At 32.3% G+C, this 22,630-nt stretch overlaps 1 pseudogene; it reads left to right on the forward strand.

Annotated features, from left to right (window-relative positions):
- Window positions 1–3,730: 3,730 nt before the first annotated feature.
- LOC144360418 (uncharacterized) lies at window positions 3,731–22,360 on the forward strand (annotated as a pseudogene).
- Window positions 22,361–22,630: the final 270 nt, after the last annotated feature.

Genomic DNA, 22,630 nt, shown 5'->3' on the forward strand with positions numbered 1-22,630 from the left:
ATTAAACATAATCCTGTCTCTTATTGCAGTAGATTTTTTTAAGACAAGTCATCATATATCATAACATGTAAAGGCAAACATAGACTTTAGCTTTTATTTACATGTAAAGGCACATTGTGATACAGCATGACAGATGTTTAGTTCTGACATATTGTGACTATTGTTATATTTTATTCATTATTCAAATATAATTAAAATGTATATTAATATGTTTTTAACATATATGCATGTGCAGTTTGGTGCTTTTTTATCCAAATATATGTGTGACAGATATAACATGGATGAAACCAGCACAGGCATGGTATTGCTTAAAATAAATTACTGTGTTTGAGACTTAAAATACAGTTTAATAACAACAAATTGTATACGAGAATACTAGTTCATGCAAAAGTGTTTGTATCAGCATGTATATAATTATTGATATCACCTACTGAAGCCTCCATGGACATAGTAAAATCAGTGAAAAAAGGGAGTCAGCAGGTGATGTTTTATTAATATGTGACAAATTATAAAGTACTGTATACAATATTTTGATATACAAATTCCAATTCATTAGTCTGCACAAATTATAGATTGTTTCCTGGGTACATTACCCATTCAAATTTTAGTGCATTATGGGATATTTTTTTGTGAGGTTGAACAAGTATGTATGATTTTAATAAGCAATGTTGTGTATGATTTGGTCAAAACTTACAAGTCACTATGATTTTGTATTGCAATATGGTCTATTTATCTACGCCCTACAATTACAGTCAGAGCTGATGAATTCTCAGCCATAAAGACCTGCACACCATATGATGAGATTGTTTGATGCAGTTATCCAGTCACAGTAGATCAGATTATTCTGTGTACAGCGAGCATAATATCTTGATCATATTAACCAACTCTGCAATATTTTATTTCAAAAACATTTGTGCAATGTCTCTTTTACATTGTGTATGATGTCCTCAATGATATGTTATAAACAACAAGGCTTTCTGGGTACCAAAAGGGTGTCAGTGATATAGTCAAAGTTGAAGGACTTGCATCAAGTATGTGACATATGTGCAAGCAATTATCTTCTAACGTTAGTGAAGTAGATATAAAAAATAACAAAACAGTAATTATACTTACTATCAAAGCTAAACATTTAATCGTCATGGCTGATGGTGATGCCATCTTTCCTCTGTAGTCATGTATTTGTATTTTTTTGCTTCTTCATTACATAAAATCTATTGTTGAATTGATAGAGAAAATATTGTTAAAATTTAACATGTTTATAATTAATAAAATAAGAAAAGGTAATTATGCAAATAACAATACTGATATACAATTCAAAATCTGAAAAGTAGTTCATGAATGAGCATAAGATTTGTCATTTAAGCTAAGTAATTTACCTTTCTTGCCTCCTCTTGTCTCCATTCTCCAATTTTTATTTGGCAGAATGATAACATCTTGTTTAATATTGCAATGTTCTCTGCCAAGTCCGGCACAACATCTTTTAGCATCTCCTTTTTTGAATAATAATAATTATATCAGTGTTCATATAGATAGATTCATAATTTGTTATAAATTAAGCTTCTGGTTACAAAAATGTATTACATTGGTTTCTGCACTTCTCAGCTGTAAAATTCTGAACAAGCTGAGAAGAAGATCAAAGATTATTTTAAGTATTTTTGAACAAAGGAACTAAGGAAAAGTTTAATTAATTGAATTCAACTGATGTATTCCATTTCAAATTATAAAGACAGGAACAAGTGTTTATTTTTAACATGGGCAGATACAGGATTCTTTTATGGGGTGTCCAAACTGCAGCAGTATATTGCCAGACTAAGTTAATGATTTTTTATATTATACAAAAACACTGTTTAACTATGGTCAACCATGGTTATCATCAACATAAATATTATTTATTTTCAATGACGAACAGGCACTACTAATGTCATTATGTACGCCATCTAATTCAGTATTGTTAGGCAGGCATGTGCAATAATTTGTCATTTAAATCCATGCATCCAACTTTACTTTATGATATTGGGTTCATGAATTTTATAAGACATCCATGTTTATTTCCATTTCATTCATTTTAAATATTGTGTATTATTCAATGTCTTTAAGATAACCTTAATGTATATATCATAGTGAACTACATAAATATTATTAATTATTTAAAGTACCATTATTAATAATGATACCCTTGTAACAATAAATTTAAAAATTAATTAATAATTCATGTTCATACTTACAGTTAATCTACGTCTAGAAACAAATCTACTAGGAGATGATAAATATTTTTTTGCCAATGATGGAACTATCAAATTCTGTAATGAAAATAATTACTGTGTTAATGGGAATACATGTATGAAGTTGTTTTTATATTCAATATTTTATAAAATGGATTTTTTTTATTTTGAAAACAGGTATGATATTACCCTCATGCTATCTGCTTCAAAGATGATTTCAAGTTTTAAATTCAATTCACAATTAATGTAAATTGTCATATAAATATACATCATAATAAGGTTGATTAATTAAATATATTCATTATATGCAGTAAAAACAAAAGTGAAAAAAACAGAACAAAAAAATCTATGCTTTGGGCAACAGAAAAACAAAACAATAAAGTGATATAATTGAAGTTATTGTCATGAAATAAACAAATCTAATTATAAATATTGACAAAAATAAATATTAAACAGGAATACTCACATATTCAGCAGAACCTTTCTGTACCTTGAAGTCTTTAACATTCCTTTTATTTATTTTTCCCACCATTGAATGTAAAACCAATATTTTCTTTTTCATCTGTTGCTGCTCATTAATAACTAAGTCAATTTTTTTACTTTGCTCTTCTAGCTTCTTATGCAGAGATTTTAACAAAAAAATCAAATTTGACTGATTTGCAGCCTGAGGTTGCAGCTGCTGCGACGAAGGTACAGTTTCTATAAAAAAAATGATTACATGATTTTTTTTCGTAATAATGCAAATACATGTATTTAAGACTAACTGTTACAAGGAAAAACGAAAAAAATGTTAAATTTAAATTATTTTATGATTTTTCGAGATATTTAGTCAAGGCAAAGTCGACGTTCCTCAACTGTGGTTCGGGACTTCGGAAACCGGAATTTTTTGTCAAGTGATTTTCACTCACCTTTTCTAGCTTTCTTTGCCGGTGGCGCTGTTAACGGGAAAGTCGGACTTCTTTGGTCACCGTGACCTCTACTTTTGTTTACAAAACTTTTGTAAATATGAATGTTCCCTGACGCCATGTTTCACCTAAGACGGCCAACTATGAACTGATTATGTCGTCTGCATAGAAATTCTGATTAAACGACATGACGTCATTCAATTGGCACATTTTATATATATTTCAATAAAAATGTAATTTGCCAGTAAAGTTTCTTGTAAATCAAATCCAGTTATTGCGTCTTTAGGGTGTTGCTTCAGTAAATTGACTTTATTTTCAAAAAAAATAACAAATAACGAAAACATGTGTAGTTACAAACGCCGCGAAAACGAGTGTTTACATTCTCGCGAGTCAAATGCCACTCAAATGTGACAGCTGTCATGATAGGTTTTATGGCATCATAACGTTATTTTATTATGGCAACCAATAAGAAAGCAGCTGACTTCGCTGTCGCGACTTGTTCTCATAATTTTGCTGACGATTAGACAGTACACTTCGTGAAGTTACGTCTGGTTTCAAATACTGACTTTTGACGGAAATTTTACATGAATTTAACAAACGAGGATGTCTGAGAAAAATACTCAACGGTAAGTGTTTTTTCTGTATTTAAATATTCCTTGATTTGGTTATTTATCAAAACAACAATCGGATGAAACGCCGCGACGACGTTCTTAGGGGGGTGGGGCAAGGATTATTTTCGTTCAACGTAATTGGAATATTTTTTTGTTCGTACAACGTAAATTGAAAAAATAAATTCTGTATTCACAGGCTAGTCGTACAACGTAATCAATCAAATATTTTTTTCGTATACTAAAAATGTGTCATTTTTCTCGGAACGTACAAGAATTTACTTCGAAATAAATAAAGTCGTAAAGAATAATCCAGGGAAATTACATTTTCGAAACTGTAAAACGACTAGATATGACACAATTCATTTTTTACTGGAAACTGTGAAAACGTCTTTTTTTTCCTTGTAAATTGTAAAAAGCCCTTTTTATTTCCCGTAAAACTGTACCAGCTACCGCCCTTGCCCCCTCAGTACTTAGAATGTCCCGGTCAGCTGCAGCGCTAATACTGATCACTCGAAACCAACAACTTGTTTTTAATCATTAAATCAGTAATTTAGGCAACAGTCCCTCGGGTGGGGGTATGTGTTCAGACCAGGGCTTTGAATATACATGTAACTGCCCTTGTAACTTGTTATGTACTCTACGAACAGATATTACATGTACCGGTAGTTGGAGCTCCATGGTTTAACAATATAATCGGCGATCCCCATTTATACTATTAAAATTAACTCCATTCTTAATAAAGTGTAATAATATCTGGATTCTGTAAGTTGACTATCCTCTGTGGTTCACACAGCACTTCAATTTCCTCCAGCTGATTTGAAAATTAACATTTCGAACGAGTCTGACCCCTGACGCGAACCGCGCCAGGTCAGATTGCGTAAATGCTGCTCCTCGATTGGGTGAAGCATTCGTGCCTGTCAATTATTATAGTAACTAACTGGCTAGCGTCTTACTTTTGTTTGCGAAGGGATGTTTTTATTTTGAAATTGGTTGAGTATTGTATGACAGTAATCATAACACCGAACGATGGGTATAATTCCACCTGGCCTGAAGTTCCGCGATGATTTCGCCGGCGTGTCAGACTTATTCTCGGGAGCAAAATACTACACGTAATGATGTTTTGTCCTAAACATCGCCATAATTTACAACTGTGTTCCACTGTGGTAAGGATTCCTATCACTGTTGATTTTGAGGTTATATGGCCAGATCAAGAAGCCAGAGGGCACCTTCTTATCCCACTGCATTAGTCTTAGCATGTCTTAGAAACTAGATACTTGTACTGGTCTGAGATACTAGAAATCCGAATTCAAACGTGAAGTAGGTGAACTATCATTAAATTCCATAACTGTTTCCACCCTGACACAGTCATGGATAATTCAAAATCACTATTGTAAAGTGCAAGTGTCACATAAAATTGAATTTTATATTGTTGTATTGCAATTGCACATTTATGATATAATTCCCTATCTAATGACTATTTCTTTCTTGACACTGACAGATCAGATAAAGTTTACACTATTTGTGTCAAGGAGTTTGAGACTCCCAATAATCTTCTCAGACATTACTTTTCTGTGAGTCACAAAAGGGAGAGAGTGCAGGTAATTAATGAAGATGATTTGTTTAAGGTAAGATAAATTCCTGTTTATCAGTACTTTAATTGTATTGTATTTTAATTAAAAAATGTACATAAATTCTTCATACCATTTGTTTTCATAGAATGAGAACAACATTGACTTAAGGTTATATGTAATAAATAATCAGTTATAAATTCAGCCGAATACCAATATTTTAATATTTTTATTATGAAACAGGCACAAAAACAGTGCTCTGGAAAATCTTCAGTAGTTGAAGTAAGTTAATACACTATGTATTCATAAATTATTTCTTAATTAGAAAAAAACTAAACTAAATCAAATTTCTATGAGTTATTCATACGTCTGAGGTTTGGTTGATTTAAGGTAGCGGGACTATTATTTGCATACTTGTTTTCATCTTCTAATTGTGACTAAATGACTACAAATAGACCCGGGAAAGTATATATTTTTAGAAGCTTTTCACAAGTGTATTTTGCATGCCCGTATCTGCAATCTACGACGCGTTACTCAATCAAAGGTGAAAAATTACTTTTTCTGTAAAAAAAATAATTACGCATTTATGCTGGCGATAAGAAGTATTTTTTTCACTTTTCCTAGTTGTTCAATAGTCTGGTAAATTGAATGTGTCTGGTTAGTTTTATTCAAGCAACGCGTTTTAAAAAATAGTGTCCTGAATTTCAATTACTGTTTTAGTCGCATTGCCCCCAACTCAAACCACAACTCGTTGGTAAATAATCGATGAAATAGTTTGTCTGGACACATTCAAGTTCCTATCATTGTCACCTTAAAGCTGTGAAAATTTGGTGTTAATCCGACGACAATAAGTATACGTTATTTTTTGTTAAAGACCTTGTATTTTGAAAAACATAAACTCCTAGAAAACGTCCATGAAGTAACAGCAAAGATTTTCAAGCTTGTTTATCGGCACAATCAATTTGTTTTCCCATCAAGGTCTGTTTTACCATGTGTAGGGACATCCAAATGTGTAAGGCTATTGGAAACCAAAAAATAAAGGAATGGGATAGCTATAATTGGATAAATTCGGCATATGAAAACACCAAAATCAATGATTTTTTTTCAGTGGCTGTGTGACCTTGTATCTGACACATTCATATGCAAATGACTAATCTGTGAAACAAACAGAGGCGGAGACAAACCACTCAAATGTTTGGAAACACTCATTGTGTGTCAGATAGCTACTGATAACACATCCTAACATTGCTTTGTCTTGAGTTTATCTTTGAAACTTATAGGCACACAGATTAAACCTGTGTTGTTGATTTTGGAAAACACTACTGAGGCTGCCTTGCTTCCCTTCAGAAAATCTATATTTTAACCAACTTACATGACATTCTATGTTATATTGACTTTATCATATGAAAGTTTATGGTGCATTTCATCAATTAATAAATAAATGTGAAAATCGTAATTTTCAACACAAATAATAGTCTCGCTACCTTAAAATTATAAATTAAATCTATAGTGATACAAACCAAATTACAATATTTGTTCAAGAGTATCTTGTTATGAGGTGTGGTATGATTTAATCAATATTTATTCAATTTTGAACATATAAACAAATATCATATTGCTTAAAACTATACTTACCTTTAATAGCCAAATTGCACAAATTTTCATGCAATTATATGTAATGATACAGTATATATTAATAGGTCATGTTGGTCATATATGGTCATAGTGGTATAATTAATTATTTGTACCGGTAATTTAATTCACAGATAAATACTCCTTTAGATAGAGACTCTGAAGACTTTGAAATAGTTTGTGAGTCTGATACCAGTATACCCAACCAAGAAACAACTCAGGAAGGTGAGATTTAGACTGTTGCAAGCATAAATACAAGTTTGTATAGTATTAGTAACAAGACATCAGTATGCTGGTTGGTAATGGTCTGTCCAGATTTTTGTGGTATCCTCGTAATAACCTTGTTATTATACATCTTTTCCTTCCAAAGCTACATCATGGGTATGCTGATATCCGAGGTATGTACGGTACCCTCTAGAAGGCATTTGAGACCAGTTTTGAGACTCTCCCACAGAGGAAGATGCCATTTGAGACCGTGTTTGAGACCGATTTAGAGACTCTCGGATGCCACATAGACCGGGAATGAGACCGTGTCTGAGACCAGCTTTAGAGACTCGCGGATGCCCCGCAGACCGGAAATGAGACAGTGTCTGAGACCAGCTTTAGAAACCGTCAATTCGCGCAGTCTGATTGGACAACCATCTGACATCAGAAAATTGTATTCTACTCTTTTCACCATGAATTTAGGAACAGAAAAATTGTCGATAGATTTGTTAGCGTACAGACAGCCATGGTAAATATTTTATTTTACGTCAGTAAAAATACGTGGTCACGCCTGTAAAAAGGTTATTCCTGCGTCACGCGCCGCCGATTACGTGAAAACACGGTTACAGTCTCTTTTAGTAACCGTGGTGAAAACAATAGAAGGCTTCAAAAGTAGTCACACCTCACAGAGGTGTTAAATTTGCCACAATGAACACGAAAACTACAATGGTTGTTACTGGTGTAGTTCGGACACAGAGCACACATTTCCGAGATAAACCATAAACACGAAGTCAAAGAATATATGAAGAAATAAAGTACATGTTTTGTGACGAATTTCTCTATCCCTGTCGTGGGCAAGAAGTTTGTTTAACCGCAACCCGGATTGCAAACAAAAAAAAAATGTCTGGCGTTGCTTGACCGGGATAGAGGTGCTGTGTATTGGGTTTGAGGTTTAGGGCTAAATAGATGTACGAGCCCGAGCACTTCAACCTAACCATTTTAACTTGTATAAATAAAATTAGAGATGGACACAAAATATAAACCAGTAGTAATATGTTTCGTTAAAATGAAAATGGGCATCTCAGCGTTGAAATATTCACAGAAGTGTAGTTATCATCGGTAAAAACACGTTAACTCGCTCAACAGGAACTCGTGCATATGCGACCCAACGTTCAACAAACGTAATTTCGTTCGCTGCTCAATGGCGCCAAGAACTAATTACAGATAAAGGGAAATGAACAGCCGTCTCTTGGTTGCCGGGACGCCGACTATTTTGGGCACCGTAGCTGCGGTTTCACGCACCTCTGTTGATACTTAGTACTATTTAAGGAACGCAAATCGCGGAACTTTTCTCTAAACTATGACGTACTCCCATTCACCCATGGAGCTAAAAAAATTTTTTTTTAGCTCCACGACTCGCCCCAACCTAGCATTGACAAATAAAGAAACACTTGCAACTCAAATACGATCGTTATCGATGGACACAGACCATTGTTACTACCCGTTAACTGGCTAATTGGGTGAATTTTGCGCCTGTTTTTCTGGATGATATCGGGTTTGTTAACGATTATGTCAACTGCTACAAACAATCAACACAGTTACTAAATATTCCGAGCTTCATGTTTCAGAATACAGTACATTATAATAATACAGTCTTGTATGTCGTCAAACTATTCTCTTTTTTAGCGTCTCAATTTTCTCGTAGATAACAAGTCTGTCAACAATTTTTCTGTTCCTAAATCTGTGGTGAAAAGAGTAGAGAATACAATTTCGGATGTCAGAGGGTTGTCCAATCAGACTGCGCGAATTGACGGTCTCTAAAGCTGGTCTCAGACACGGTCTCATTCCCGGTCTATGTGGCATCCGAGAGTCTCTAAATCGGTCTCAAACACGGTCTCAAACGGCATCTTCCTCTGTGGGAGAGTCTCAGAACTGGTCTCAAATGCCTTCTAGAGGGTACCGTACATACCTCGATATCCACTAGTTTCAAACAGATTTGCTAAACTTCTTTGGGTGGACTCTTGTCAAACCCTAGGGGGCTGCCATGTCTGTTTTTATAATTACGCATGTAGTCATCCCATATTTGGAATGCACATTTCCTAATATGGTAGGATGCAAATACCTAGTGCAATACTGAATTGAGACAATAATTTAATAACTTGTCCATCATTTAAAAGTTGTAGGTATTCAGCTGGACTAATATCGCTTTTAAGTAGACTGTAAGATTTGAGTTTTGCATTTGCTCTCTTAATATTATTTTTCCACATTTATATTGCTAGAAACAGTCTAAAGATCAATATTTTGCAGGTCTATAATTTTGTTAATTTATTTTATATTACTCATAGTTTTGTTATTTATTATTTATATAAAAGCATTTTCCTAAGCCAAAATATCTGCAAATTTGATAAGCAGCCATTAAAATACTGCCAAACAAAAATAGTGTGCATGCTTTTGAGCATATTGTGTGAAGGAATGATGAAAATATCTCAATAAATTGTAAAAAAAAAACATTTTTTTTTTTGTTTAAGTGGAGTCATAATAATCAAAGACTATGCTTTGCTAAGTCTATGCTTTGTGACTGATTTTGTAGCTCCTTATTATTCATTATTGACTCATTAATATTCAAGATTAAGCAGCACTCCCATTCGGCTGGTGAGATCCTGAGGACATATTTAGTAGATTTTATGTTTATATTTCTACACACTGTAATATTTATCAATATATTTGTTTCAGAAATGTATGGAATGGATGAAGATATACCATCTTCAAATCCTAATCCATGGCATCCATTTCCAAATGAGCATTATGCTGAGCTCAGTTGTCTTATAAATGCTCCTCGTCCATTGGTATGTACTGTGTTACATTTTCCTTATCTGAATCAGCAGCTATAGCAACATATCAACATTCACATGTCAGTCATATCTTTGTTATACTTTGTTTTTGTTAGGCAGGCCTCATATGTTTATTTGCAAAATTTAAACAAATGAATTACTGAAGGACAACCTACTATGTATTATTTGTCATTACTATTTCTTTGTAATACCGGTATATGTTCTGTTCTAGATTGCAAATTTGATAATAACATTGTCGCTTTTGTAATTTTTTTGTGAATTGGAATTAATATAAACAAATATATGTTTATCATCAAGTTTATTGCTTTTTAGGGTGATGCGAACTTGCAATTTATTTTTCATTTATTGAGGAAACATGATCCTAGTACTCCATCTTATTATCAAGTAAAACAAATGTGTGCAAAGTTACCAGGAAGATTGGAACCAAATATGGTGAGTGCAGTGAAATAATCTCAATTAAGTTTCAGTTGAAGTTGGTGTATTGAAAATTGAGTTATACAGGTCATGTCACATTTTTTTCCAATATTTTAACAAAAATGGTAGATTGGTGATCATCTGTTTTTGTCCATGTCCAATTTCTCACAAATATATCACCTTATTTAGTTTGCACTCAATTTCTATACTCATAGGTAATACCTTAGATGTGTTATTTAATCACTTATGTAGCAAATGCAAATAGTCAGAACAGCAAAAAAAACTATTACATATTTTTATTTTTTTAATTTCAGCAATAAGTCTTATTTTAACATGTTTTTCAGACTGTTTAAATGTGCATGTTTATATAATCACATACTAGTACAATGTGTTTTTGATATGATATGATGTTATTTAATATAACACATGATAAGTATGGTGATATCGGTAATCATTTTCTGTGTGCGAAACACAAAATGGGAGTCATTGCAGTTAGTGTGTGTATGCCTTAAATACCTAAGCTTTGATTTTTTGTTATCTTAGTTTGTAGATTCTAATGGTAAAAGTTACCACTCACTTTCAATAATTGATGTCATACGTCAAAGAATGGCAACTCCAGATACAGCAGCCAGATTGGCTCGATACCCCCAGAAGCCTTTGGATGGAGTTATAAGGTATTTATTTATTGTGCTGTAATGCGACCCATATGTGCAAAATGGTCAGCAATGACGAACAATAATAACAGCATGAATAGTATTGATGTATATAATAACAATAGTATCATATAATTCATATAAGTCAACATGAGCAATCAAGTATGTTTGTAACACTCTTGTATGGTTGATGACTGCAAGAGTTCACACTTCCATGTTAACTTTGTGATTCCGCCATCTTGTTTTTTTGGAATTTAATTCAGTTCATTCTTAGCAGAGACCGGAAAACTCTATTTTTCTATAGTTACTGAGTTGCAATTGGGCTGAGACGTTCCCAATAATGACACTGTCGACTGGCCAAAATCAAATAGCTCAGATTCAAATTTTTAAGTTATCAAACCCTAATATTTCATTTATTGGAGCAGCTAAATCTTCCCATGTGCTCAGTCAACATTTTTAGAGATAGAGAGAGAGATTGACCCCCTAATTTAACTTAACTAATAAGATACATCTTAAAAAAATTTTGGAAAAAGCTTCTAAAAGTGCAAATAATGTATCAGTAGCGTAGCGTCATTAATAATATAACATTTTCAGTAAATTGCAGGACTTTCCATTTAGCTCCAAAGAAAATTATTTACCAAACTAAAGGGAGGGAATGGGTGGGTGAAAATAAAATCCAGCGAATATACCTTTTTTACTAGACATGTATTTTACATTCAACTCGTCATAAATCAGTGAAATTAAATTCCATACAAAATGCAGAATGCAGAAAAAAGTCTTTTCAATGAAAATTAATTCCAGCTAAAATAAAGTATTTTAAAAGTAACTCAAAAGTGAAAGCTAAATAAATAAATGGCTCTTGCCAACTAGTCACTTTGCATGTGCTCCTGGTCGAAAAATAAACAAGTATGACAGCCTATTACAGGGCTTAAACATCTAGAAAGCATCAAAAGCAATTGCCTTGTGCTCAGGGAGTTTGCAGAACAACCCCTAAGGCAGTTCCTATATGCAATTTTCTTTTAATATTACTAAAGTATTACCTTGAAAAATTGATACCCTCTTGATATATTTGCATCATGATTATTTATATGCAGCAATTATCATTCTATTAGAGAAATGTACCAATCTCAGAAGTGGATGCTCAACAGACAATATCACACTCCAATGATAAAGGAGCATGAGCAGGACTTTTTTGTGAAAGATTTTGTGTGGGTCACATACAAGTCAAAGAAGATTTTAGGATACATTTCAGCAATTTTTACCGAAGTAGGTCAATTTTATTATTATTTCTAATGTAATGAGATACGATCTGTATCATTTTCTTAAAATTGTCATACATAATTTTTTACTCCTGTGTGCAAAACACAGTGAGCGTCTTTGCAGTCTGCATATATGTGTGTACGTCTTTGAAATTAAAGGCACATGTACAAATATATAAACATGGAACACAAGATTCAACCTTGCAGTGTTTATATCTGTTCCACCTATACCTCAATAGACATTCATCAACTTAGTACAAATACTAAGAACCGCAGGTGCTTGTGTTCGACCGAGCCTGGTTGACGGCAGGATAGCGCATTAAAATTGCCATTTAATAGGGAGAGGGCCACACAGCCCTGTCATGTAGTCCCAAACAGGAAATGACTTCTGTGGCAAAATGCACTATGTTTCAGCACTTGCAATTTGCACTGACACAAAAAAAAAACAGTGACATTCAATGTCGAGAACTGTAGCCTGGCACAAAAACATTTAAAAAAAAGACTCTGGGCTAATGCACAGATCTTATTAGGTAATTATTATGCACAGATTTCAACCAAAACCTAAGTTGCATAATAATTATTCAATATCAGCTGTTCCTCTAATTTACAGATTTCAGTGTAACTGTATCTGTAAGGACTCTAAAGTAATTCAAAGACCTGGATAGTTATATGTTAAAATCTGTGCTTATTAATCACCTAATTTACATAAATGTTGAGCTTGACTTAAATTGAATGGTGAATATTTGAATACCTTTACAATGTGGAAATTAAAATATACACACTAACCTACTATTTTTGTTTTTTCTCTAGACATCACTGGAGGAGCCTAATTCATTTCAAACATTTGCAAAGTTAATTGTTTGTAAATTATATGAAAATAAATATTTATGTTTAACTGATGATACCATTAAAGTTCGAACACAGCACCTGGTTTGTCGGTATGAAGGGCCACTTGATAATGATGTATTGGGGTGGAAACTATCCAATCAATCTGTACTTGAAAGACTATCCAAAAATGTGAGTACACTGTAGTAGTAAAAACATTTGTTTAGTTTCTTAATAAAATTATCACTAGTTAGTTTTATTCTGTAAATTATATTGATTTCACATTTCTTGTTTAATAGTGCAGTCTTAAATTTGAAATATTTTTATATCTGTTTCATGGTTTTATTACACTAAATACCCAGAGGTTCTTGATGTACCATTTGATATTTAGTCTGTACTTTTCACTGTTTTAGTTATCTAAACACTAACATTAATTTCAATGGACAATTAGTCTGTTTATATCGAAAGAAAAAAAACATGCGTTACCTATCAAGTTTGTAACTTTAATATTTATCATTTTCTTGTAGTCATGCAAGTCTCTGTGTGAGGGAAATATCCTCAGAAAAAATGCTAGAGGAAAAAAGGTTGTTAGTGTTCTTGTAGTACTATTTTCTGATGATGTGGGTGGAAGTACCACCAACAAGTGGAACTCGTTCAGTGAATGGTGTCTGTTGTTAGGTGGTTTACCGAAAAAAGACAACAACAAGCTTCAAAATATATTATTTTTGAATGCATCAAACTCTGTCAGTGCTTTAGAACTTTCTAAACCTTTAGTTTCTGAACTAAAAATCTTAGAAAGATCAGGTGTTGTTATGTATGATGCCTATTTGAAGGAGGAAGTACTGGTATTAAGTCCTGTTATACTTATTAAAGCTGACAAGAGACAGTCTGAATTGGTTAATCATCTTGGAGCTTGTGCTACTAAATTTTGTCAGAAATGTACAGTAAGTGAATTATAAATTCATTTAATAATATTTTATATTATATTTTGAAATTTTACAACATCATTTTTGGCACTGGTTTATTGTCTAAGTGGGCCTTGTAATAAAATGGTAACAACAATTAGGTGTCTGGAATTAAGATGTACATGTATACCATTTCTTTCAATTTGTACAATGAATGGTTATAATAATAATAATTTGATGTTGTATTAAAACGTTACTAAATTTGTCATATCAGTTGTTTTTTGAAAGAAATTACTAAATGTTTTTTTCTGTTTTATTATATTATTTAAGGTCACTCAGGTTGATGATGATGTGACTCATTCTGCTGATGTTAGAAGCAAGGATTATGTTAAAAATGCCATTGTTAAAATAAAAAGTACTGAAATAGAAAGGTTTGTGGTAACTTGCTACTCTGGTAGGAAATTGGCAAAATATTGAAAAATAATTTACCAATTTTCATGACATCTCAACGCACATATTTTGATCAGAAACCTGCTAAATTGTATTCATTCACACCTAGTACGTTGTATTTAGAAACGTGGGCAACTAGAAATACCACGTTTGTTTATAATTGCCTAAAAACCTAAAATTGCGTTTATTTAATCATTCAAATATTTTGCTCATAGATGCACATTCTGTGGTTCCCCTTTAGGTAACTAAAAGGGGAAGAAATTTTCTTACTAAAGAAATATAGTTATAGTGAAAAAAGAAAATCAGAACACTGTATGGTGTGTCTGAGAATGAAAATCCACTCATGGAGCTGAATTCATTTGATAATGCAAGGTATGTAAAAAAAATACATCTTTAAATTCTAAGGTTATCAAAAATAAAATCATCTTTTGTAATATTGAAAAAAAAGAAAAATACTCAAATTTGTTAGTTGCATTCAGTACATTTTGTTTATTTCCTGATGATATTCACAAATATTTTATTTTTTGTGAATGCTATTTTCTGCTTCATGGCAACAACCAAATATGGTAAGAGCATTGTGGGTAAACTAATTTCCTTGGCAAATAGTTAATACATGTATCTTACTGTATAGAATGTTATCAAATTTGTTTTGAAGAAGACAGCAAAGCTATTTAAACCATTGGGTCACTTGTTAGTCCCTGTTTGAACAAAGTTAGAAACAAAGAGTTATGTTTCTATTTCAAAACTCTGTGAACCAAACCTGTTCATTCTTTGCATGTGCCTAGTACTTTATCTGGGACATATGCACAAGCAGTAGCTTACTGATTCAATCCAAAATGACTGGCAGCCATTTTGTTTTTTGAAAATGTCTTATGATTGTTTCACAATCAGATCAAATATGACCATATCACTATATATCTCTACATGAGCCTGGAAATTCAGTTTAGATACAAAAAAGGCATGAACAGCATATCCTGTTCAAATTCCACAATACATTTTGATTTTGGAAGAGTTATTCAATAAATCTAATTTCTGTTGATACTGAACCAGCCAATTATCTAATCTCATTCACTAACTATACTTTTGGTGCATATGACTTTATTTTTGTCATGAATAACATTTCCCTCTAATTCCAACAGGGACTTATTTCATTAAAAATGAATTTAATATTTTTTCAGATCTATTGCTTTTGAGAGGTTACATTCTGTTGAACTTGGTTTGGTGAAAATTGCCACTGATTTAACATTCACTGGCATGTCATCCAGCAAACAAATAGTATCTGCTTCAAAATTAGAGGTATGTGTACAATTAATCATTGTGTATGCAAACTTTATATTTGGGTACATAAACTAATTTTATTTATAACCAAATACATGTTCAATATAGTACAATATAGATTAATGATAAAATGTTTTACAGGCATTTGACTGGTCTGCTTATGGAAGAAGACTTCCTTCATCTTTTGTTTGGAAGTACAAGTCTTATTTGGGTAGGGATTTCAAGATCTTTGCACAGGTTGCACCATTTGTCCTTGCTGAAACTGTCCCAAGAAATCAACTTAAGTTATGGCATCTAATAAGTGAGGTATGTTGTACTCATTGTTATAGTTTCATTATAATTAACAATCCTCATCCAATGTCTTATCAAGAACATTATGAACAACACACCTATCAAGTTTAGAGATGATAAGTGTAAAGAACACATGTTGAAGGGGCACTTCCATTTAAGCCTAATCTCACAACAAATTTACTTTCTGGATTAAAATTACAATGGATAACAAAAGATAGATTAACATTGTAAACAACATAAACAATAGTGTCCCATGATTCTTTGGTGCAATCCCTGGGCTTGGAAGATTTTCCTTTAGGTTTTCAATAACTTTGTAAGGCCCTAAAAAAATATTTATTTTTCTGGTCCACATGCACATCACATTTTTCTATCTATATTTTGCAGTGGGTACAGCACAATCTATTTGAAATTTGTTGAAACCTGCAAAATTTGTGTCTTTGTAAAAATAATCACCTCATACCATTTTTGAAAAATATTTTGACCATAAACTTTTTCCTTATTTAATTAATAATTTGCATTAAACAGTATATTTTCAGCTTTTCCACTAATCTCTCAAGTACTGATTATCACATTTTAATGAAACTTGATATATAATTTATGTACCAAATTTGAACAAAACTGACAAAGCATGTCCAAGATAACACATTTTCAACAATAAAAAAATGGCTGCCAATCAGCCATTTTGGTTTGAAACACTAAACCAGTGCATTTGCATATGTCCCACATAAAGTATTAGACACATGCAAAGAATGAACAGATTAACTCTAGAGGGCTCTAAAATACGACATGTTATTGACTCTCGTGTGTGAAGCACACAATGGGAGTCTTTGTAGTTACCCTGTTTGTGTGTGTGTCTGTCCGTTCCACTGATATCTCAAGAACTGTATGTTGGTTTTTAATGAAACTTGGTGAATAGATGCTCTTGGCCAATGCACAGATTTGATTAGGTTTTTGTTGAAATCCATACATATTAATTACCTGATTTGCATGATAATTAGCTAATTTTTAGCTGTTCTTTGACTTTTCAACTGATATCTAAAAAGCCATTCATTTGATTTTGATATAACTTGGTACATAGATACTCTGGACTAATGCACAGATGTGATTAAATTTGGGTATTAAATTTTGAATTAATTTGAATGTGTCTCCAATACTCTCAGCACACAGGAGTTCTTTCTAAGCTTTCTTTGATTTTAAGTCCCTTTTTCAAACTTCATTTGAACAGGGACTAAGTGTAGTAAACAATAATGTTGTTTCAATACGAGTACAAGTTAAAAGAGTGTATTTTTTTCATCCTTTTCAAATCTGGCTAGTATTTAAATTTGCTTATATACTGTACTCGACTGGCGTTAAGTCCCCCCCCCCCACATTTGGGACATTTCTATTTTCGGCTTTGGCGCCTATCCCCTTCAAAATGTCGCTAATTTGACTGTCTAATCATAAGACTTGGTCTTTAAGCATTGCTTAACGAATACTTGTAATCGTTTTGATAAACAAGGATTAAAATATGCTGAGCATTCTTTTCTAATGTTTTTAATTGTACACTGTGATAAAAATAAATATAATTTTTCAGGTATTTACTATTGTTCATGCTGATACATTCAAAACAGCTGATGAGGGCGTTTCAAGGGGAATTGTGAGTTCTCTTCTGACTAATGTAACACAAACATTTCCTCAAGTCAGAAGAAAACCAAAGATACACATGTTATCTCATATAGTGGATGACCTTAACATGTTTGGTCCCTGTGATTGTTATGATACAGAAAGGTAAATACAAACCTTTCATGTTATTATTAATTTATTGTCTCTGCCATCACTGAGCTTGTTTTTTGTTCTGTTCATCCAACTTCTTTTACATCTAAATGTCTGAATAGATTTTATTCATAATTAATCAATTATGGGAAACATGGGCACATACTTTTGTTATTATTTTTGCCTACCTTACTAACTGGAAAGCAGTTTTGTTGAAAAATAATATTTCATGTCTTAAGGGTACTGTTTATCATGCATTGATTGGGCCAATTTAAAAATCATTCTGAAATGGCATTGACATTTAATACTCATCATGTATCAACAGGTACGCTTTTATTGATTTTGAATTATTTTAATCAACTGTTTTTCAGGTGCGAAACATTTATGGGGTTAGTGAGGATGAAGTATTTATTTTCAAATCATCACAACCCATCCAGAGATATTTCACTTTCATTTAGCAGTTTACAAAACTTGCGGTTTGTACTTGGTGAGGTGTTTGGAAAGAAGATGGACGCTACAGGTATTTTTAGCTCCGACTTTGTCGAGTGGAGCTTATCATATGAGTAATTGTCCGTCGTCGTCTGTCGTCCGTGTCAATGTTTTATCTTTTCGACTTCTTCTTGAAAACTACAAGCCCGAATGCTTTGATACTTGGTGTATATGTACCTTGGGTAGACCTCTCTCAGATTTGTTCATTTCAGGATGATATCTTCAATTCTCTAATTTTGGTGAATATTTTGGTAATTTTTGGTAAAAAGTGATATTTTCGACTTCTTGTTAAAAACCGTAAGTCCAATTACTTTGATATTACATTTATAGGTACTACATGTGGACCTCTCTCAGATTTGTTCATTTTGTAATGATATCTTTAATTCTCTAATTTTGGTGAATATTTTGGTAATCTTTGGTAAAAAGTGATATTTTCGACTTCTTGTTAAAAACCGTAAGTCCAATTACTTTGATATTACATTTATAGGTACTACATGTGGACCTCTCTCAGATTTGTTCATTTTGTAATGATATCTTTAATTCTCTAATTTTGGTGAATATTTTTGGTAAAAAGTGATGTTTTCAACTTCTTGTTAAAAACCGCAAGTCCAATTGCTTTGATATTACATATATAGGTACTAAATGTGGAACTCTCTCAGATTTGTTCATTATGTAGTGATATCTTTAATTCTCTAATTTTGGTGAATATTTTTCTCATTTTTGGTAAAAAGTGATATTTTTGACTTCTTGTTGAAAACCAAAAGCCCAATTGCTTTGATAATACATATATAGGTACTACATGTGGACCTCTCTCAGATTTGTTCATTTCGTGATGATATCTTCAATTATCTAATTTTGATGATTATTTTTGTCATTTTTGGTGACAAGTGATATTCTTGAATTCTTGTTGAAAACAGCAAGTCCCATTGCTTTGATACTATACATATTGTTCATTTTCTAATGATATCTTCTGTTCTTTTATTGAAATATGCATTGCTAGCAGCGGAGCTATCTCAGTCGACTGGCTGCTTGTTTGTTATTGCCGTTTTGCAGATTACTCTGCCATTTACCATGAAATAACACATTCGTTTTGTCTATTACTAGTATGTGAATATGATAAATAGTCCTTTATAATGTTGAGTTTTATTGGCATATTTGTTCATAAATTGAATTTTCATAGAACATTATTTGTCATTTGTTTTTTCAATACTGGACTATTCCAAACATTACGTCACTTTGGGAATAAAACATCATCTGTAGGTGTGTAATGTGGAAACTTGACCAATCATCGCACGAATCCTATTATGGTGTATTATACCGGTTATAACTTAAATAACCTTTCAATTATGTTTCAGATCATGTGGTGCAGCTGTTGTGAAAATGTATTCTGGGGATGCAACTTATACTTTCCTAAATGGAAAGTCCAGAAAGTATTCAAATAAAGTTGTGCTGAAAAAGGTTTGTTACACCAATATCAATTCATCTACTCTGGATTACTTCATGTTGTAAGGGTTGGGTGAATTTAGCTATTTGCAAATAAATTATTAATTAATGGCAACCTCATTTTAAACATATTTCAAACAAATGCAATTCTTTTCAAAAATCCTTTTTTCATTCCTGTGTGCAAAGAACACAATGGGAGTCTTTGCAGTTACAGATAGTCTGTATGTGTGTGTTTGTGTGTCCGTCTGTTCCACTGATATCTCAAGAACCATATGTTGATGCTCTGGGTTAATGCCCAGATTTGATTATATTTTGATTTGAATCTATGCATATTAACTACTTAATTTGTATGACAATTTTTAGCTGTTCTATGATTGCTCCACGTATATCTAACGAACCTATGGGACAATGCCCATACTAATTACCAAGTTTGCATAATGATTAGTAAATTTTCATTAAATATTTATAATTGTTAAACCAGTTATATTTTTAAATCTGTGTTTGCTTGAATAAAAGCGCATGTGTGCTAACTTCATGCCTCCAATATCTTCCGCACACAGGAATTTCCCACATTCATTTTGCCTATTCGTTGAGGCATTCAGGAAGCGAAGTAACCAAGTGTTATTCCAAGCATAGTACTCTATCGTCGTAGATATTTTACATATGAATAATTGTAATTGGTTTTGTTGTGTGCCATAGGCTAAATGGGAAGGCCAATTCCACTCACTGGCAGATGCAACTTTGGGGGACCTTTGTTAATGCTTGTGTTTGTTCGTGCAGAATAGGGCATTAAATACCTTAATGCCATTATGATAGGAAGATGAATTTCTGATTTTGGAATACTTTTTTCTGTACCAAAATTTACTACTGTCAATACTATAAAAGTATGTCCAATATTCACATGAAAAGAAAGTCAAAAACAACAGTGACATTCAATGTCCTAAACTGCCACCAGGTACAACAATATTTACCCCCCAAAATACTTGATGTATAATGGAGTGATTCTAGGCTTTGATTTTGAAAAAAAAAGTGCAAAGTAGCAGGATTGTTTTTTATTGTTACATTTGTATGGTATAGTGACTTGTATTTAATACTATATATCTCGCATGTATTTTTTTTTAAAATAAATATAGTTGCAAGAAGTAACAAACCTTTCTGAAGTAGATGCCAGCAACTTAAATATGTAAGAATTAGGTCTTTATTTGATTCTATCAATGTTAATATTTGTTATGTGTTAAGACAGTACATGTGTAGAGGAAAAACAAATCAATCCCTGGAACCTCATTTGACCACAATTTTGTATTAATACTCATGGTGTACTAGCCTTGATGCTCAAAAAAGGGATACATTATTGTGAATAATCTGCACCAAAGACATCATCAAATTCACTGGTATTGATAATGTTATAATTTACATTGTTACTAAAACTGAATGAGGACTAAATGAGTTTGTGTCATTGCAAAATATTTTTTGAATGCATAACAATTGAATTGATTCATTCATAATAATCTCAACTGATTTTTTTTCTAAAATATAACTTATAGAGGGGTTCTATTTTACTTTTTTTATTAATAGCAATAGTAGACTGTGAATGCTATGCTGTACATGATTTTATTCCAATGAACAATGCAATTTAAATGATTCAACTTCAGCAACCACAATAAAATACATTGATATTATGTCTTGCTTTGTAGGAGCACGAGATATTGGGCAATTGAATGCAAGAAACAAAAAGTAGACATGGTAGAAATCTTTGGATCAGTTGATACAACAAATGGCATTGTCAATAAGGGTGCTTATATTGCATACCATGACATTGAAGGAGAGGTATTTTATCATTTTAAAAATTGCATATCATGTGATGATCAATATGTTCTTTATGTACTATAAGTGATCAAACTACTAATTTTTGTACTCACTGAAGTTTAGTTTGCAACATTATTTTGTATAATGGTAGACTATTGGCACTGTGGCTTACCACACGACTCCAAAAAATATACTACCTCGAAGATTTTTTCATTAAAATGATATTGTGTGAAGTCTTTGACCCTTCTCTTCACCCAATATGACACTGTGAGGGGTGGGTCATTGTTATAAATCATCAGCATCGATGATAAACTAATTTGGATATTTGTTGAAATGAATTTACTAGCAAATAGAGATTTAACATTATTTTGTGATAATATAAAGTTGTTATAGTGCAAAGCCTTCAATTCTGATACTGTTGATTTATAATGGTTGATAGAACTCAAAATTTCAAAAGCGCGGTTTATGGTGATATTTTTGGTTTCCCACTGTAAACTTTTATTTTTATATCTTTGCAGATAAAATATGGAAAGTTATCATGTGGTATGCGGTTAGGGGATACTGAAATGTGTGCAGTAAAGAAATTGGGAGAGTGTGTGCCACCACGTTATGATAAATTTAATTGCAAAGTTTTTAAATTATCCAATATTATTTTATTTATTCCTCTTAATAAGATTGTTCAGTACAAAGTTTGTTTCCAGCATTGCTGTGAATATACAACGTGCAGGAAAATAGGGGAAAAATATATTCATGATTTTCATTATAAATATTATAGATTGAATAAATATTTTTTGACATAAATAGAGTTGTTATGTGAGTATTTTTTGTTGTTGAAATTTATATATAATAGTGAATACAATCTGGTGTTTTTCAATGGTCGTGTACTTTATTAGCCTACAGTTCAATATGTACATGAAAAAGATGATACAAATAAAGTGTCTTCTCACCAAGAAAATGCTTGCATATTTTTACGGCTAAATAAATGATAATTCAGTTTAGCACAAACCATCCCAATATAATGATATATCTTTGCCTGCTGACTTTTTATTCCACCAAATTTTAGTATGTATG

This window comes from Saccoglossus kowalevskii, chromosome 16 (genome assembly GCF_978046115.1).
Source record: "Saccoglossus kowalevskii chromosome 16, keSacKowa6.1, whole genome shotgun sequence".
In the NCBI taxonomy this organism is placed as follows: domain Eukaryota; kingdom Metazoa; phylum Hemichordata; class Enteropneusta; family Harrimaniidae; genus Saccoglossus; species Saccoglossus kowalevskii.